This window comes from Pinus tabuliformis, chromosome 6 (genome assembly GCF_031772625.1).
Source record: "Pinus tabuliformis cultivar Carrire ecotype Pingquan chromosome 6, CPIR1, whole genome shotgun sequence".
NCBI lineage: Eukaryota > Viridiplantae > Streptophyta > Pinopsida > Pinales > Pinaceae > Pinus > Pinus tabuliformis.
In genome coordinates this window covers 2,024,678,567-2,024,694,497 of record NC_142292.1, presented here as the reverse complement: position 1 = coordinate 2,024,694,497, position 15,931 = coordinate 2,024,678,567, and positions in this window count along the sequence as shown.

The following is a 15,931-nucleotide window of genomic DNA, read 5'->3' as shown; positions in this document are numbered from 1 at the left end:
TTTGATTCAAGATGGATTAATTGGGTCTCCTCCAGTATATCAACTCCCATTTTCTTGATCTTGCTTAATGGATCCCCTTATAAATCCTTTAATTCTTCTAGAGGTTTACATCAAGGATATCCTCTGTCTCCCTTTCTCTTCATCGTTGCAGCTAAAAGTCTGGGAAGATATATCAAAGAAGCTTAACAATATTTCTAGCTTAAAGGCCTCTGTTTATGGGGTGCTGACCTCCTTGTCACTCATCAACAATTTGTGGATGATATTATGTTGTTTTGTAAAGTATCCCTTTGTGAAGTTAAAAAGCTAAAATATATCCTCTATGAGTTCATGTAGGTCTCTGGTACCATGGTAAAAAATGGTAAATCAAACATTTTCTTTTTTAATACTCTGATTGCTACCCAATCCTTCTTAGCTAGATCCCTTGGTTTTGGAATTGGAACCTTGCATGTCAGGTATTTTGGTATTCCCTTAGTCATGAACTCCTTAAGAAATGCTTGATGGAAATACCTCCTTTAGAGAATCCAATCAAAACTAAATGGTTGGGCCTTTAGAGCCTTAAATCTTGTTGTCTGAGTGACCCTTCTAAAATTTGTTTTACGATCCATCTTGATATACAAACTTTCAGGCATGGTTGTTCCCAAATATGTGTGTACTTCTATGACTGAGACCTTTAGGAATTTCCTATGGGGGGGTACCTAGAAGGCTAAGAAATTGGCCCTGGTGTCTTGTGCCAATGTTATAAAACCTAAATTGGTAGGGAGCGTAGGCATCAAAGATACTATGATCCTCAACCAAGTTTTGGGCACTAAATTGTGGTGGAGATGGCTAAAGGGAGGCCCATACCTATGGAAGAATATTTGGACAAGGAAATATAGAATATCGTCATCATATGAAGGAAAAATAAGACACTTGGATACTCCAAAGGGCTCTTCAACTTGGAATTTGGCTTCAAAGAATAGAGAGCTTATCAGCAACCACACATTTTGGAAGATCAGGGATGGGAACATTACCCTTTTTTGGCAGGATGCCTGACAGAAAAGAGGGAAGCTTCTTAGTAGATAGGACCTTGGAGAGATTTTATTATATACAAATAGTGAAAACTGCATATCAGTTAAAAAATTCTAGAGTCCCACCAAGAATGACCTGATATGGATAACTTGGAAAGGTCCTTAGGATTGGATAAAGCCACCAATAACAAATCAATGGTAGACATTAGAAAGAGGACTTCAGTCTATGAAAATCACAAAACAGGAAGGCCTTGACATCCTCAGATGGGGGTACACTACAAAAGGAATGTTTAATGTGAGAGAAGCATACAAATTGGTAGCCAAGGAACTCCAAGACCACCACAATCGTATATGGAGAAAGATATGGACAAAGCATTTGTGGCAAAAGGTTGCTCATTCCTTATGGCTGGTTTGTCGAAAAAAAATTATTACGTGGGATCAGTTACAAAAGTGAGGTCTCCAAGGGCCTTCATACTATATTCTATGTGGTCTCCAGAATGAAGATCTTGAGCACCTCCTAAATTATTATACCTTTGCTATCCAGTTATGGAGTAAGCTAGGGAGCCTCTTTGACCACCAAAACCGAGTCAAAAGAAAAATCTTACAATCTATTGAAAACTAGAGAAAAGGAATTTTCTCAACACCGGTTTTGAAATATGCTTGGAAATTGTCAATTGGTTTTCTCCTCCGGGCTACTTGGAAAGAGAGAAATCGTCGAATCTTTAAATATCAATGGATACCTCAGGAGGGAGTATGGAAAGGGATCATACAAATTATTCAAGAAACATTTTTGGTAGAACATTGGCATCTAGATGATTGGAAGGCTCTCCTCATGAAGCCAGGATCCTCAACCTTCTAAACTTATCTCCACAAATGATTGCCGCTTCGTCCTTGAAACTCATGATTTCTCCTAGCCCCTCACCTAATCGCTATCATGCTCCACCTAAAGGATTTATTAAGCTAAATTTTGGTGGTGCCTCTAAAGGGAATCCCAGGGATGCATATTTTGGGGGCTTATTTCAAGACTCTCAGCATTGCACCAAAATAATCGATGTAGCAGATTGTGGATATGATAGCAATAATGAGGCAGAATTCAATGTTGTTCTGAAAGGTATGCTAATATATCCAAGGGAAGTTTTCAGGAAACTGATTACAGAAGGGGATTCCAAATTAGTGATTGAGATAATGAAGAAATTGAACCATTGATCCAATAGTGAGAAGATCAATCATAGTTGGAGGACATATCGTTTGGTACAGACCATATGGGATCTTCTTCATTGGTTTGAATATATCATTCCTTCCAATGTGAGGAGAGAAGGAAAAAAAGGGACATATTTTTTAGCTAATTGGGGTTGTATAAATATTGGGAGGACACTGGATTATCCTTGGCATCCGAGAGACCTTAGAGAAGAGATGGACGATATGAAGCACATATTGGATCATGATATTGGTAAATTCAATGACCCTAACCAAGTCATGAATCAAAGATTCTCGATCAGGGTGAGGACGGTGAGATGGACTCCTCAGGATCCAAGCCACGGTTAGCATCCAAAGAACAAAGGATGGTGAGGGTGTTGGTTTTGGCCCTCACACACTTGCAAACCTATATAAGATGGCTAAATGCATGCAAGGAATTTATGAGGTGCTACGAGACTACTGTGATATCTCCCGCTTGGGATGTTATGTTGCGAGTTGGTTTCGAGCCGTAGGCATTGTAGTTAGTTTGGCTACGGGTGTAGAGGGAGTCTTAAGTGCACTCTTGATGATCCCTTTCGAAGCTAGTCGAATGGGTACAACAACTCCCTTCCATTATAAAGTGGCTAGCATATGCGGGTGTGTCTTATATATGTTTTTTCCCTTCTAACCACTTTGCTTAATTTCTCTATGGTAATTTGCAAGGAACATGTCTCTGAGACAATATTTCAGGTTAGAGTGTTTGCATGCCTAAATTTGTGGAAGGAAAGTGTTGGTTTCTCTAATGGACAACCTTAATTCGGTCAAATTATCTCTATTAGTTATGGTATCTTACTCTCACGGATGGGTATGCAATTGGGGTCTGTGTTATGGAATTCATTTTTTATTCTATGCATGGGGGCGTGGGTTTTATTTCATGGCTTCTTGTTTCTTCTGCTGGTTAGTATGTGAGGAGATTATCTAAGAGAGTATATATTTGAATGGACTTTGTGTTTAGTTCTTCTGAGGCTCGGGGAGCCATGAATTGATGATGTCAGGCTTTATCAACAAACCCATATCATATTCGGTAGTAATTGTTTGTTTTATTTATTATTTTCTCATAGTTCTATGGATTTATTTTTTGCTATACCTTCATGTGTTATTCCTAGGTACATGCTCTAGGTTTGTCACCTTGCCACCTGCATTGTGCTAGGGTCTGAGGGTTGTTATCTCTGTGTGTCATTTCTTTACCGTGGCCAGAGAAATCATAGTATGGTGCGACTTCTTTTGGAAGAGGAACCATGATCGGTGAGGCTAGGGGTCGAAGCCATTGTGTGGGGCTTCAACGTGGTGGTAGTATGATCCAAGAGAATCCTCAAAATGCTCAAATTTTAATAGTATTAGATGATCATGAAACCAACACCAAGTTGAATAGCTCATCGCGTTGATTTCAGTGATATGTTTGGTTTTCAAAATGGCCTTTGTATGAGAAAGTTAATGTGTTATGAGGATTTGTGGAAACAGGAAAAAAAGGACTGCATAGTCAGTAGCGTGGGACCCATAGATGCTGACATGGCACAAAATGTGGCTATGCAATGGCCACGTGGCAACACCAGAGCAAAGCAAGTGGACAATGCCAAATAGACACAAGTGGCATGCACAGAGCAGGACAAGTGGAAGCAGGTGGCACATCCACAAGTCAAACCAACAATCGAGATTCTTGTGGGTCGAACCCATGACCTTCGGTGGTCGGCCCGAAAGATTAAACAGTAGGCCATAGGCTTATCATTATATATCAAATGATGGAGGATATATTTAAATTTTCGTTGAATTAATATGGCGGGAAAGGGTTGGTAGAGCCTGCCATATCTAGTAGGCCCACCAAACCCCAAGTTTTTTTTTAACACCAATGCAAAATGTGTTAGCACCACTCTAAAACTTAGCGTGCAAGAAACCATATGAAAATAACCATATACCAATGTTAAATGTTGTTAATATATGTGATATCACACCACAAATATGGTGCGGGGTTTAGCGAATGTAAAAACTATACAATATATCGTATTGATATATAGTTGCACCAAACTCCAAATAATGCCAATCAAATCATGGGAGGCCCACGAGTTTGACCCCGAGACCTCCTGTGGGCTCTATAAAAGACTTAGCCAATGCACCATCGGTCAGGGGGAGATATAAGGAGTGTATTCTGTAATTGTTTTAATGTTTCCTGTAAGTGCATTTTGAGGCATATCTTGGCCAATATTGGGCCTTTTTGTAATTTGAAAGTTGCATTGGAAAGATGGGGCAGAGAGCTTTCAACTGATAATGACCATTGAAGCATGTAAGCAGATTCTAGAATGGTGAATTTTGACGTAAAGAGACTCTATGAGAATTTTCAATACATTAAACGCCCATTGGAAGCAGACCCAGAGATTTGGTCCAAGAGGGACGAACTTCGTCATCAAATTTTATATGTATTCTTATTATTTATGCTATTCATGGTTGATTTAAAATTCCAACTTTTTAAGTTTAAGGTACATTAAAATCCATTTTCCTTATTAATTCAGTTAAAAAGTAACGTTAGTTAATATTTGAAAAAATTGAGCAAATATTTAATTCTGTTGTTTTTGGATCACAGTTAGCCCTAGCCATGTCCTTCTCGAGGTCAAGGCCATAAAATGAAATATGGGACTATTCATCAAGCGACTCAAGAATACCAAAATGACACTCAACCACAGATCTGCCAACTTATTTTTGGGTGGGAAACGAACCTAAAATGTTAGGAAACACAAGAAATTTTAGATGTTGAGGAATGGTTGGAGCTAGTACTAGGCCTTAGGCATACCAGAGGTCGTTATTCCCAGTACAAACAAACCGTCTACCTGTATTGGATCATGAAAAATATTGTAGCAAGAGCTCTGTCAACTCCTACATTTGTTCCAACCAATACAAACCTTGTTATTCCAGAAATTCATAATGAATTCTAAGTTATTCAATTTCAGATTCATAATCAGATTGGCCACCTCAGCTGCATAAAAAATCATATTCCATGCCTCCCTCAAATGGAATTACCTAGCTTGAGTGTGAAATATCGATCTCCTGTAGACTCTTTTGATGATTAGTAGTTTGTTTAGTCTAGTATGCTTTTCTATTTTTGTTAACTAAAAATGCAGGATATGTAGACTTTGATACTATGTTGTAGATATTTAGATATTAGACAAGATAAGGACACTTAGACATATCTAGCTCTAAAAGACAGTTTTAAATTATTTTGTTTTTGGATGGCTTATAATGCAGTACGATGGCCAATAGATTTGGTTTCCCATTAGGTAGATTGAGGCCACCACATCATCTGATCAAGGATGTAATCTACCCTTTTTTTATGAATGAATGAAGAAGGTCCTACCAAGCTTACAATTTTTTTTTTCTACGATGCTAACTAAAAGGAAAATTTGGAAATGAAACATAGGACTGATAAAGTTTTACTTGAATTTAGATTGAATCTTTAGCCAGTTGAAAAGATCAACAACCGGGGACTATTCTATACTTGGATCAATGGGACAAAGAAATTAGGAAGGCCTTAGGAAACCCCGCCCTGGTTCTCTTGCCTAAGTAAATTAAATACATTAAGTGTGAAGTTATTGTAAATAGAGAATTCAAATATAACATGAATGTCAAATTATATAATGTTGTATACCCTTTCTTGAAAACCAATTCATTTGTTAATAACATAATTATAAGTCCTAAAGAATGTCAATACATGTAGAGCAAGAGGATAACATAATCGGTATTACTTTGAAAACTAAATTGAATTGCCACAAAAATTGGACATAAGATATTTCACAATAAAGAACCAATGCAACAATTCATCTATGATCAAGGGAACTTGGGAAAATACCCATAATAATCCTAAACTTGATTAGACAAGATAAACGGTTGAAAAACAAATCTCAATCTATAACAAGGTTGCAAATTGATAATATAATGAAACAGATGGAAACAACTACCACAAGGCACAAACATTTCAATGGAAGTCAGTGTATTTTGGTAATCCAATATAAATCTATAAACATTAGCTCATGTGAAATTACAGTAAGGAGAACAATTTATTCAATTTAAAACATAATATAGTCTAGGTTCTGGAAAGGCTGACGACCGTAAATTTAAATTACAGATGCTCTAACCACAACTAAAATCTAAGCTGGTATCATATGATTTGAAAATCCTAGATTGGAGATTGGACACAGTTTTGCAAGAACCTAGAAAAGGAAAGGAAACCAAAAACCATTAAAACCTTGTAACATTCACTTGTTCCAATGGCATCAGCTCTTGTATTTGAATGGAGTCTTACATGTGAGGCAAAAGAACCAAAAACTCAGTTTTAGGAAATTGGTTATATCTAATTTAAACAAGAAACGTTCGAGGAGGAGGGAAATTCAAGGGTTTTACCTGAAAAACCCTATTATTGAACCGCCATGATAGAAAATCATGGTATCATAGAGAAACCATCGATTAATACTAAGTAAAGTTTTAAATACATTAAATTTATTCTCAGTGGAAAAAATATCTTTAATTCCTAATTCTCATTAACCTGCTTTGAACCATAACCAAAGAATTTGGAGTGTGAAATTCCAAGACTTGTAGCCTGGTAGCTTATCTGATGAAATACCATTGATATAAGTCAGTGGATAGAACCCCTATTTTGGAGACAAATGGAATGTTATAACTTTCAAGAAGTAATCCAAAAAAAAATATTAGTCCAAAAGAGAAAAGTTCCAACATGGTAAATCTTGCAATGAGGGATTGCTATAATTACCTTTATTTTGTCAGTAGGAAAATTCCTAAGGGAATTTGTGTATGTAAGAACCCTGGTAAAAAATGACTAAGAATAAAACCTCCTCTGAATCGTAACCAACGAAAAAATACTTAGACTTAAGAATATAAGAAGACCAACAATTGTGGAAACTATTTCACGACAAGGAATTGGGTGGAGTAAAGGGCTTACTACTGGTAAAAAGAACCTATGGTTGCATAACCACACTGTGAAAACTTGCATGAGCTAAATGAGCCTGATTTCCGCCTTGGGGGGGAGGTAGTTATTCCCATAATCACCAAAATATCCCATCATCGTCTATTATGACCCTAACAACACAAGAACCATAGATATGATGGGTAGGTCGAGCCCCAATAGAACCCAAACCAAAGTTTATTGTATGAGAAAATATTTGTAATGTATAGAGAGTTCAGAAGAATATATTCCAGGCTCTACCATGGTGCTAGGGTGAATGAAACCCAACCATTAACATCATTAAATTTAATAATCATTGGTGGAAAGTAAATCCGCATCTTGGTAAAAAAAACATGAGCCAAGGACCCCTAACATAGTTAACATTATAATAAATATTTGAATACCATACCAATATATGAGATTAGGTAAGCAAACCATTTTGTGGTAACATTAACACTTTAATATAATGTATTCCATGGGTCATAGAATAAATTAATGTTAAGACTTGGAACCACAAAACACTAGCATTTGAGGTAGTAAGTAATACCGTTAAATAAAAAGAATATATTAGAGAGTAATATTAGTTGAGATAAAAATAAAAAATCAAATTGGAGATGTATGTTACAAGCGGGAGGGGTAATTCATTACCTTGAAGAACAAAAGTAATATAACTATGCCTAGGGCCTAGGAATGGCAACACATAATCAAGTTGAGTTCAGGGTGCTTTGGAAAGGTCTCAACCTTGCTAGGGACAAAGGAATCAATAAATTGAGGATCTTGGGAGATTCAATGCTAGTGATAAGACAAGTCTCTAAGGTGATAATAGGAAATTAATCATGCTTTTCTCCAATTGTTTGTAGAATAGCATCATTGGTGTCAAATTTTAAGGAACTCGCACTTCATCATGTCCTCAAATCCCTCAATGAGGAGGAAAATTCCCTATCCAATCAATGTTCCTAATTAGAACAAGGTGTCATTGTGTTTCAAGATGAATCATGATTAATTACACCAATCGCGTAACTAAAGGTATTTAATGATTTTTTTTTGGAGATCGAACAAATTGAACCCTCTGTCTATCAAATTAAGGAGAATAAACACTAAATTCTAGATGGAATCACATCGCCACAGAATGGATGAAGGGAGAGGATATATGGGAGTTTAGTATATCTAGCCCACGTTGCACTCCATGCATGATGACCTTCACACTTGGAGTAATTATGAAGAATGGAATTGTGTTTTAAATACAAAAAGGTATTCTCATTTGTAGATGATGTGGGAACTACAATAATTTTAGGAGAGTCTATTTAATTCCACCATGCTTTCCCTTTGCATGAGGATTGATTCCATGGTCAAAGATTATGCTTTGATGTTTCAAATACAAGAGCATTTAATGCTAGCACTAGGGGATAATTCATCTTGAGATGAGTGGGAGATGATAAATATGGGAAGCCATGTAGTTCACAAGCATAATTGTTTGTTACTTGGTTTGAATCCTCTTTGTATAATTTTCCTCTGACAATGATGGAGAATCGCAATGCTCTCGAGGATTTCAATTGTGGGAAGAAAGCAATATGAAAGCTCTTCAAGAATTTAATTGGAATGTATGAATTGTTGGGAAGGAGATTGGAATTCATGGAGAAAGAGAGGGATGATCGTGAAACTATGGTGCATCGTAAATTGGATTGGATGCATGCTTGAATGGAGCGTAGACTCATCTGCATGGAGACAAAAATTCTGCTCCTGAGGACTAGGGGGAGAGAGATGGCTTGGAGTTCAGAGGATGAAGGAAATCATGGCTCCATAAAACCCATTCTGTCTTTGCAGGAAATGGCATATATAGGCATGGAGGGAGATGATGGAGTATCTCGCAGAAATCTGGTGACACCTGAGAACAACATAGACCCTCTCTCTTTATGGGAAAATTAGTTAATAATGTCGTATGTTATATAGACATGAATAATTTTTGGGGAAATTCTGTAGAATAAATGGACATTTCAATGTAATATTGTAAAACAGAAAGCATGCGACACTAGAAAAACCAAGCTATGGCTATATTGGAATTTTGAAGCTGCTAATGTAAATGATGAATGTACATGGAGCTAGCCATGAAATCCAACCTTTCATATAATATAAATATCCTCTTCTTAAAAAAAGGAAAAAATTCTACTAGCTACGTTCACAAACAACATCTACCTGTTATTTCGAGGAATCAAGGTAGATATTGTGTTATATAGTTAAATATGTCATAGCCTGAGATTTGAACCTCGATGAAGAGGAAGAAAAAAAACCATCCCATGTGAGGATATGAATTTTTGTTGTTGTTAACCTGTCCACTTTCCTATTAACCAAGGCTATCTTCATCTATAATTTTTCTTGATCAACTCTCAAATTATTTGCATTTGTAGAATGCTTTATTCCTTTGTCCTCCATTTTTCCTAAATGGACTTAGCTTCCTTACCATTGAACACCTCTTTCTACTTTTCCATTCTGAGCCATGAAGAAATATCCTGCCAATATCCATTCCCAATCCCACATGTTGGTCGCTACAATCCTCTCCACCTTTCCTATCACCCACAATGCCTTGAATACCAAATAATTCAAACCATGAAATCCACAAAATCATACCAAAATATCCTTCCCTCCCTTCATGCTCTATTCAATAACTAATTTTCACTTCTCATCCTCATGACACCCTGACCTGCTCGAAAACGGAAGCCTCCTATCTAGTGTACTTAGGTGGAAATTTCTACGAGAGAAGTTGCACATGATTTCCACTATTCGGCCTTTCCTAGAGTGAGTATATATTTTAAGGTTTTGGAAGTAGAATTAAAGTATGAATTCCTTACTACAGATGATAAGGAGCTTTTGGTTGAAGTAATGGAATTTATTCCATACATAGTGGCATTGGTGAGACACAATATTTATTCAATCTAAAATGGCATTGGCACACCAAACTATTGGTGGTGCATGCCTTTGCAAGTTAGTCACTTGGACTATGTGGAGAAACAAGTGAGGGTTCTCCTTACCTTCTATAGATTGCTAACAAAAAGACAAAGTGGAGTTTTAGCCTCCAATGCATGTGTTTCCTCCAAGGAAAACCCCATAGATATTCCAAACGATACTCCCATTGTGACCATCAACAACCCCCCTTTTTATTTGTGTTAGCAGTAAAATTAATAAATGGGGACCCTTCTAAAAATCAAAACTTAGCACTTAATATTGTCTTTTTGTTTTCAATAAAACATGATATCAAGGAAAAATTCCCAAAAATATGAATTCCTACCTTTTTACGCTTCATGTGCGTAAAAAAACGTTATGATTGTTAAGCCTCCCTATGAAAAAGTGAAATACAACCATAAAGCTAGGAAACCCTTGTAAGCGGAAAGTCTTGAGTACTAAGCAAAAATCTTTAACACCCGATCTTTTAATGATAAGCATTGCATCGCATCGCAAAAGGGTAACGACGGGCATCCTTTATTAAGAAGCTCTTTGAAATGCGAGACTGCGAGATTGCAAGTCTTACAAACTTACCGCATGTCGCAGATTCCATTAATCACAGCACCACTTAATACAAAACGCCTAGATATTGAGAAATACGATAAAGCTCTCACAAATCGCATCTCACAGCCGCACGATGAAATAGATGATTGTTAAAAATAAAGTTTACGATATTGCGATCTGCGATATTGCGAAACAAATCGCAAAATCGCTTCATCGAAAACTTAAGGGCTTAGAGTTAAATGATATTACTTTTCGTTGTTCAATGCAAGAGTTATGAGCATTATTGTTTTCTTAACGACCCATTGATGGTATTTATTAAAATCAAATCAGATCTAGTTTAAAAGGTTATTTCACGTAAGGTGATATCTTTGATATGATTTTAAAAAATTAAAAGCTTTCCCGTCACCTTATTGTTGTTCATTATTTACCATCATCCTTATTGTATCTCTGTTCTCTGCTTACTATTTTCAGGAGCAGTACGCAGAACAACATGCAGAACGTAATGGGAAAGAAAGGCAAAGCTCCTGCATCTGAAAAATCAGAGATGACTCCGTTATTCACAGACACCACTTGTACCAGGGAAGTAGGAATATCTACTTGGGAAGGCATGTACCGACTGTTAGAAGAAGAAAACCCGAGAGTTATGGAGGTTACATTTATAGTAGATGGATGTGGGTAATCAGAAGCATCATTAACAGAGCTTGCATGCTCGTTTCTGCACCATATTGCAGTGAACCCTAGGCCAGTTATAATAAAAAATTTGTGGAAAAATTCACCAAAGAGAACGAGGATTTGGCAGACTGCACGAAGAGATGGTCTGCAAAGGAAGAACCATTAAAGAAGGACAAAAATGGTATGTACGCCACTGGCTCCCTCGCTTCTCCCTATTGTTTTTCTACTGCAATTTTATGTAGGCTATTTGGGAAGACATATATAAATAAGTTTTCATCCGAATGGTTACCTTTACTGGATGCATCCACCAATGCCACCATCATGGATTGGGCCCAAATTTTATCGGATAATTTAGCTTCTGCTATTTTGAATTATCGAACTAAAAGAAGTATTGCTCAGATGTTTTACCCTCCATTATTTTTAGTTGCCTATGTCATGGATGCTATTTGTTTCTTCTCTAATTTTCCCATCATGGGGTGGAAATGGACAGTACAGAACCATTTACCTATTCAAGTCTACCATAAAGAGCTATGGGAATCTAATTTCGTCCCATAGTTATAAAATTTGTCATGGAGTAATGCTTCCCATTCATAAAATGTTATATAACACAGATGCTCCAAGATTCTCCCCGGAAGCTGAAATTGACATTCTCCCTTTGGGAAGGTGGTTCGGGGAGGAGTTATTCACCTACATTAGGGTATTTGGGAACATTGCCTCACCTCATGTGCTTCCTTTGTATGTTCCTAACAAACTTATGGCTCGAGAGATAGCTTACCAGACCTGTGGTGTTGGGGGAATGAGCAGAGAACTCAAGGATAAGAAGAAGGCCATCTGGCCTCAATTGCCCGTGGTCTGCGAGGCCTTCACATTATTTGATTTGAGACACACTTTTAAAGAAGTTGATATTATGCTAAGTCTGCAGCTACTGAATTTTCGAGGGAGGCAGTATGATCCCTTGGATACTATCAAGAATTTTACAACCATGGTCAAAATAAAAGTGTTTACTCATGATATCTTCGACGATGTCTTTCGGTAGAAGAGATCTCTCAGAGAGATTCTACATATGGCACAAATTCAGTTTAACCAAGCGAAGCTTCAAAAGTTTAACCATTACAGAGAATAGAGATTGGCAAATGTCCCATTGGACAAATTGCGTTTTGAACCAATAAGGGAGCCCACTCCCAGTATTAGTATAAGTGAAAGTTCAGGATAAGAGAAGTATAAATCAATGTCCGAAAGCGAGTTAGCTGAAAAATCCAATAAGCAGTCAAAAAGTGATCACAACAAAAGTGAAGCGTCAATCAAAGATACAACTTAGTCTATAAAAAATCCTGATCAGCAGGTTTCATCCCCAAAACAGGCCGAGACTCTCACTCCCCTTGCAAAGCCAACAAGTCCAATTATAGTAGACCTAGAAAAGGAGTGGGAGAATTTTAATGAACTAATCAACACCGAGGAACAGAGTGCAGGTCCATTGATAAACCTAGGGGAGACAACCACAGAAATGATAATAGAAGAGGTTATTAATACTCAAGAGACAGAGCATATTCCTATTGCTCCGTCATCCGAAATAGTGCTGAAAATAGAGGAGATTCCCCCTCTGGATGTATTTTATAGCCAACGGCATAAGGCTATTGTCAGGAGACAAAGAAAGAAATGAAAAATAGATACTGTAGATTCTCCAGAGGCGGAACCTTTAGATGTTCTTTGGCAAGACTTGACCACCGATCCAACAAAAAATCTCACTAGGCTCTCTCAAATTGTAGGGGCATATGCTTCTGCAACCATTGATAAAGCATCAGAATTTCAAACACTATTAAAAGAAAAGGAGGATAAAATCCTATTTTTGGAACAACAAATACAGCAGGCCCGCGTCAGTCGAGAAGCAGAAGTACAATTGGAAAAGTTACAACAGGACCTCCAGCAAATGCAGTTGAGTTATCAAAACAATCTGCCAAATAAATAACAACAGCTATAGGCCACAATAGAACTGCATAAGGACGACCCTAAAATTGAAGAATTCATCACGGAAGCCCTTGCCCTCAATGACCAACTCTTACAACAAGAAGAAATGCTTTTCCAAAGAATCTCGCAATGGAATTCCCATTGCAAGAAAAGCGACTACATTACAAATCAAGTCATGGACTTATGACTTGATTATGATTTAATTTTTAATAAAGTTTCTGACTTTGTGAATTGGCAAAAATCGGAGGAAGGAAAAAGAGCAAAATTGCGCAGGATTTATGAATCCCACAAAGACATGATATTTGCAAAATGGGATGCATAGCTCAAGGAGGCAGAGCATGCAATGGAGGAGGCAGCAACAACAGCAAGTAACATCATCGACTGCATCAAACGAAAATTTGCATAAAGAAAATTTAATATCAGAAACCACTCTAGGATTTCTCCCAAAGGCACGGTAGCTGCAAACAAGGTGGAAGCAAATGGCGAAAAAGAAGGCAGAGTCAATTAAGCAGATAAGCAAGTTAAACTGGGACACTTATTGGCAATATCTGGTAAAACCACATAGCCAGTGTATGACTTTGAAGTGCCTCATAACCTCTGCTGAGAAGATATCACCAACGCTCACCGATTCCATATTCGCAGGTCAATTGAAGGCTGAAGTCAGCCAACTAACGCTCTTGAAGCCCATGCTGGACATTTGAAACTTAAAAGAACAGATACATGATTTAGCATAGATTCAATTTTAGTTTAATAATTAGTTCATTTTTGCTTAAAATGAGGATGGTCATTTTGAACCTCCTCATTTATTTTTGTAATAACTATTTTTAGTTTTCATTAGAGTAGTATTTAAACCCCTCTCACACATTTAGAGAGGGGTCCAAAAATTTGTCAAAAACAATTCTTCAGAACATGCACTTTTGCCCCCTCTGAGGAGGTTTTGATAAATGAATGGAACAAGATTTATTTATATCTGAGTTTAATGTCTACTACTGAAATGCACTTCTGTACTCTTAGTAGATGTTGAATTATTTGAAGATAAATCTATATCGCTGAAGCTCATGAGTAGAACCTATTATCAATGGTACTTTTATCTCTTAATACTTTTTGCTTATAGGCCAAGTGATATATTATTTTCAGTTGTTTATATATGGAAACTTGAATGTTCAATTATCATTTTTGCACTTTTGTACGGTGATAACTATTCTTTTTATGTCAAGTGTATGAATGACTTATTATGCGATGTGTTTATCATAATTGTTTCGGCTAATTTATTATACGAAACAATCATCTTTAACGTATTCTTTTCTCGTAGTAATTAAATGACTTTTATTACCAATTACTGCTGGAAATTATTTTAGATCACATAAACAAAGCATTACTTCCGGGATAGTTTAAATTAGATGTTTTCCTTTATTAGAATAAAATTGCACATGTTAGATTAGATTTAGAATAGAGCATTCTCCCCATAAACCTTTCAAAAGAGAAAAACATCATCCCCTTAGTGTACCATCATAAACAAATTGGGAAACTGGTCCCATTACCCCTAGTCGGAGCCACTATTCCAAACGGAAAAGGAGCTGCTTTCAAGGTTTGGACTGGGTGGTTATCCCCCTTGTTGTAGACCCGATTTTCGGGGCTTCAATATATTTGGTGCTAGAAGGAGGGCTTGAACTATGAATGGCGAGCAAACCTAAATCCAAAACCCATTCTGAGAGTAAATCACCCTCAACATCTCCCCTGACTTCTCCATCGCATTCTGAATCTCCAAATTCTAAGCGAGAAGTTGAGAAAACAACAACCACTGCTGAAGACCTGAACATCTCAGATAAATCCACTCTTGAACCTCCTGAAGTTCAGTCTTTAATTCATAAACTTCAAGGATTTTCCATATCACCGCAGAAGTCTAAGTTATCTCAAGGCAGTGTGACTTCGCAATACATTCCTTCCCACCCTCTTACCAGATTACAAAGTGAAAAGCTTGGTATTGAACCAATAGAATTCCCTCTGCCAAAAAGAAAAAGAGCAAGGAAGACACTGGAAGGGTTTGGTAGTGAGACTCTTTCATCATCATCATCCATTTCATCTAATCCATTGCAAAGTCAACCATCCACCCTCCAACTCCATATTGTTGTTCAACAGGGTATTGGGACTCCAGTATCGTCTTCCCAACCACTTACTTCATCTACACTTTCCTCTGTTAGTATCTCAACGATGGCAAGAAATCCTCCACCAAGGCCATGGGCCAATCCAGGGGTAGTCACAATGCCTGCACCCTTGAGTCAATTGCTAGCTCATCCTGAAAAGTGGCTGCCAAAGTTTAACCCAGATGCATGCATACTAGCAGAAGAACACATAAACAACTTTATGTTGTCCATAAACTTAAATGGAGTTACTGAAGAAGACGCTGTTGCTAGGCTTTTCCCGTATATCTCACAAGGAGCGGATGGGTCCTGGTATTTTTCATTACCTTTAGGATCCATTACTAGTTGTAATATTTTCCAAGAGCAGTTCTTGACAAAGTTCGGTGATGACAGGTCCACAACAACATTGATGAATGACCTCTCAAATCTTAAAACTGAATCAAGAGAACCCATCAAATATTTCA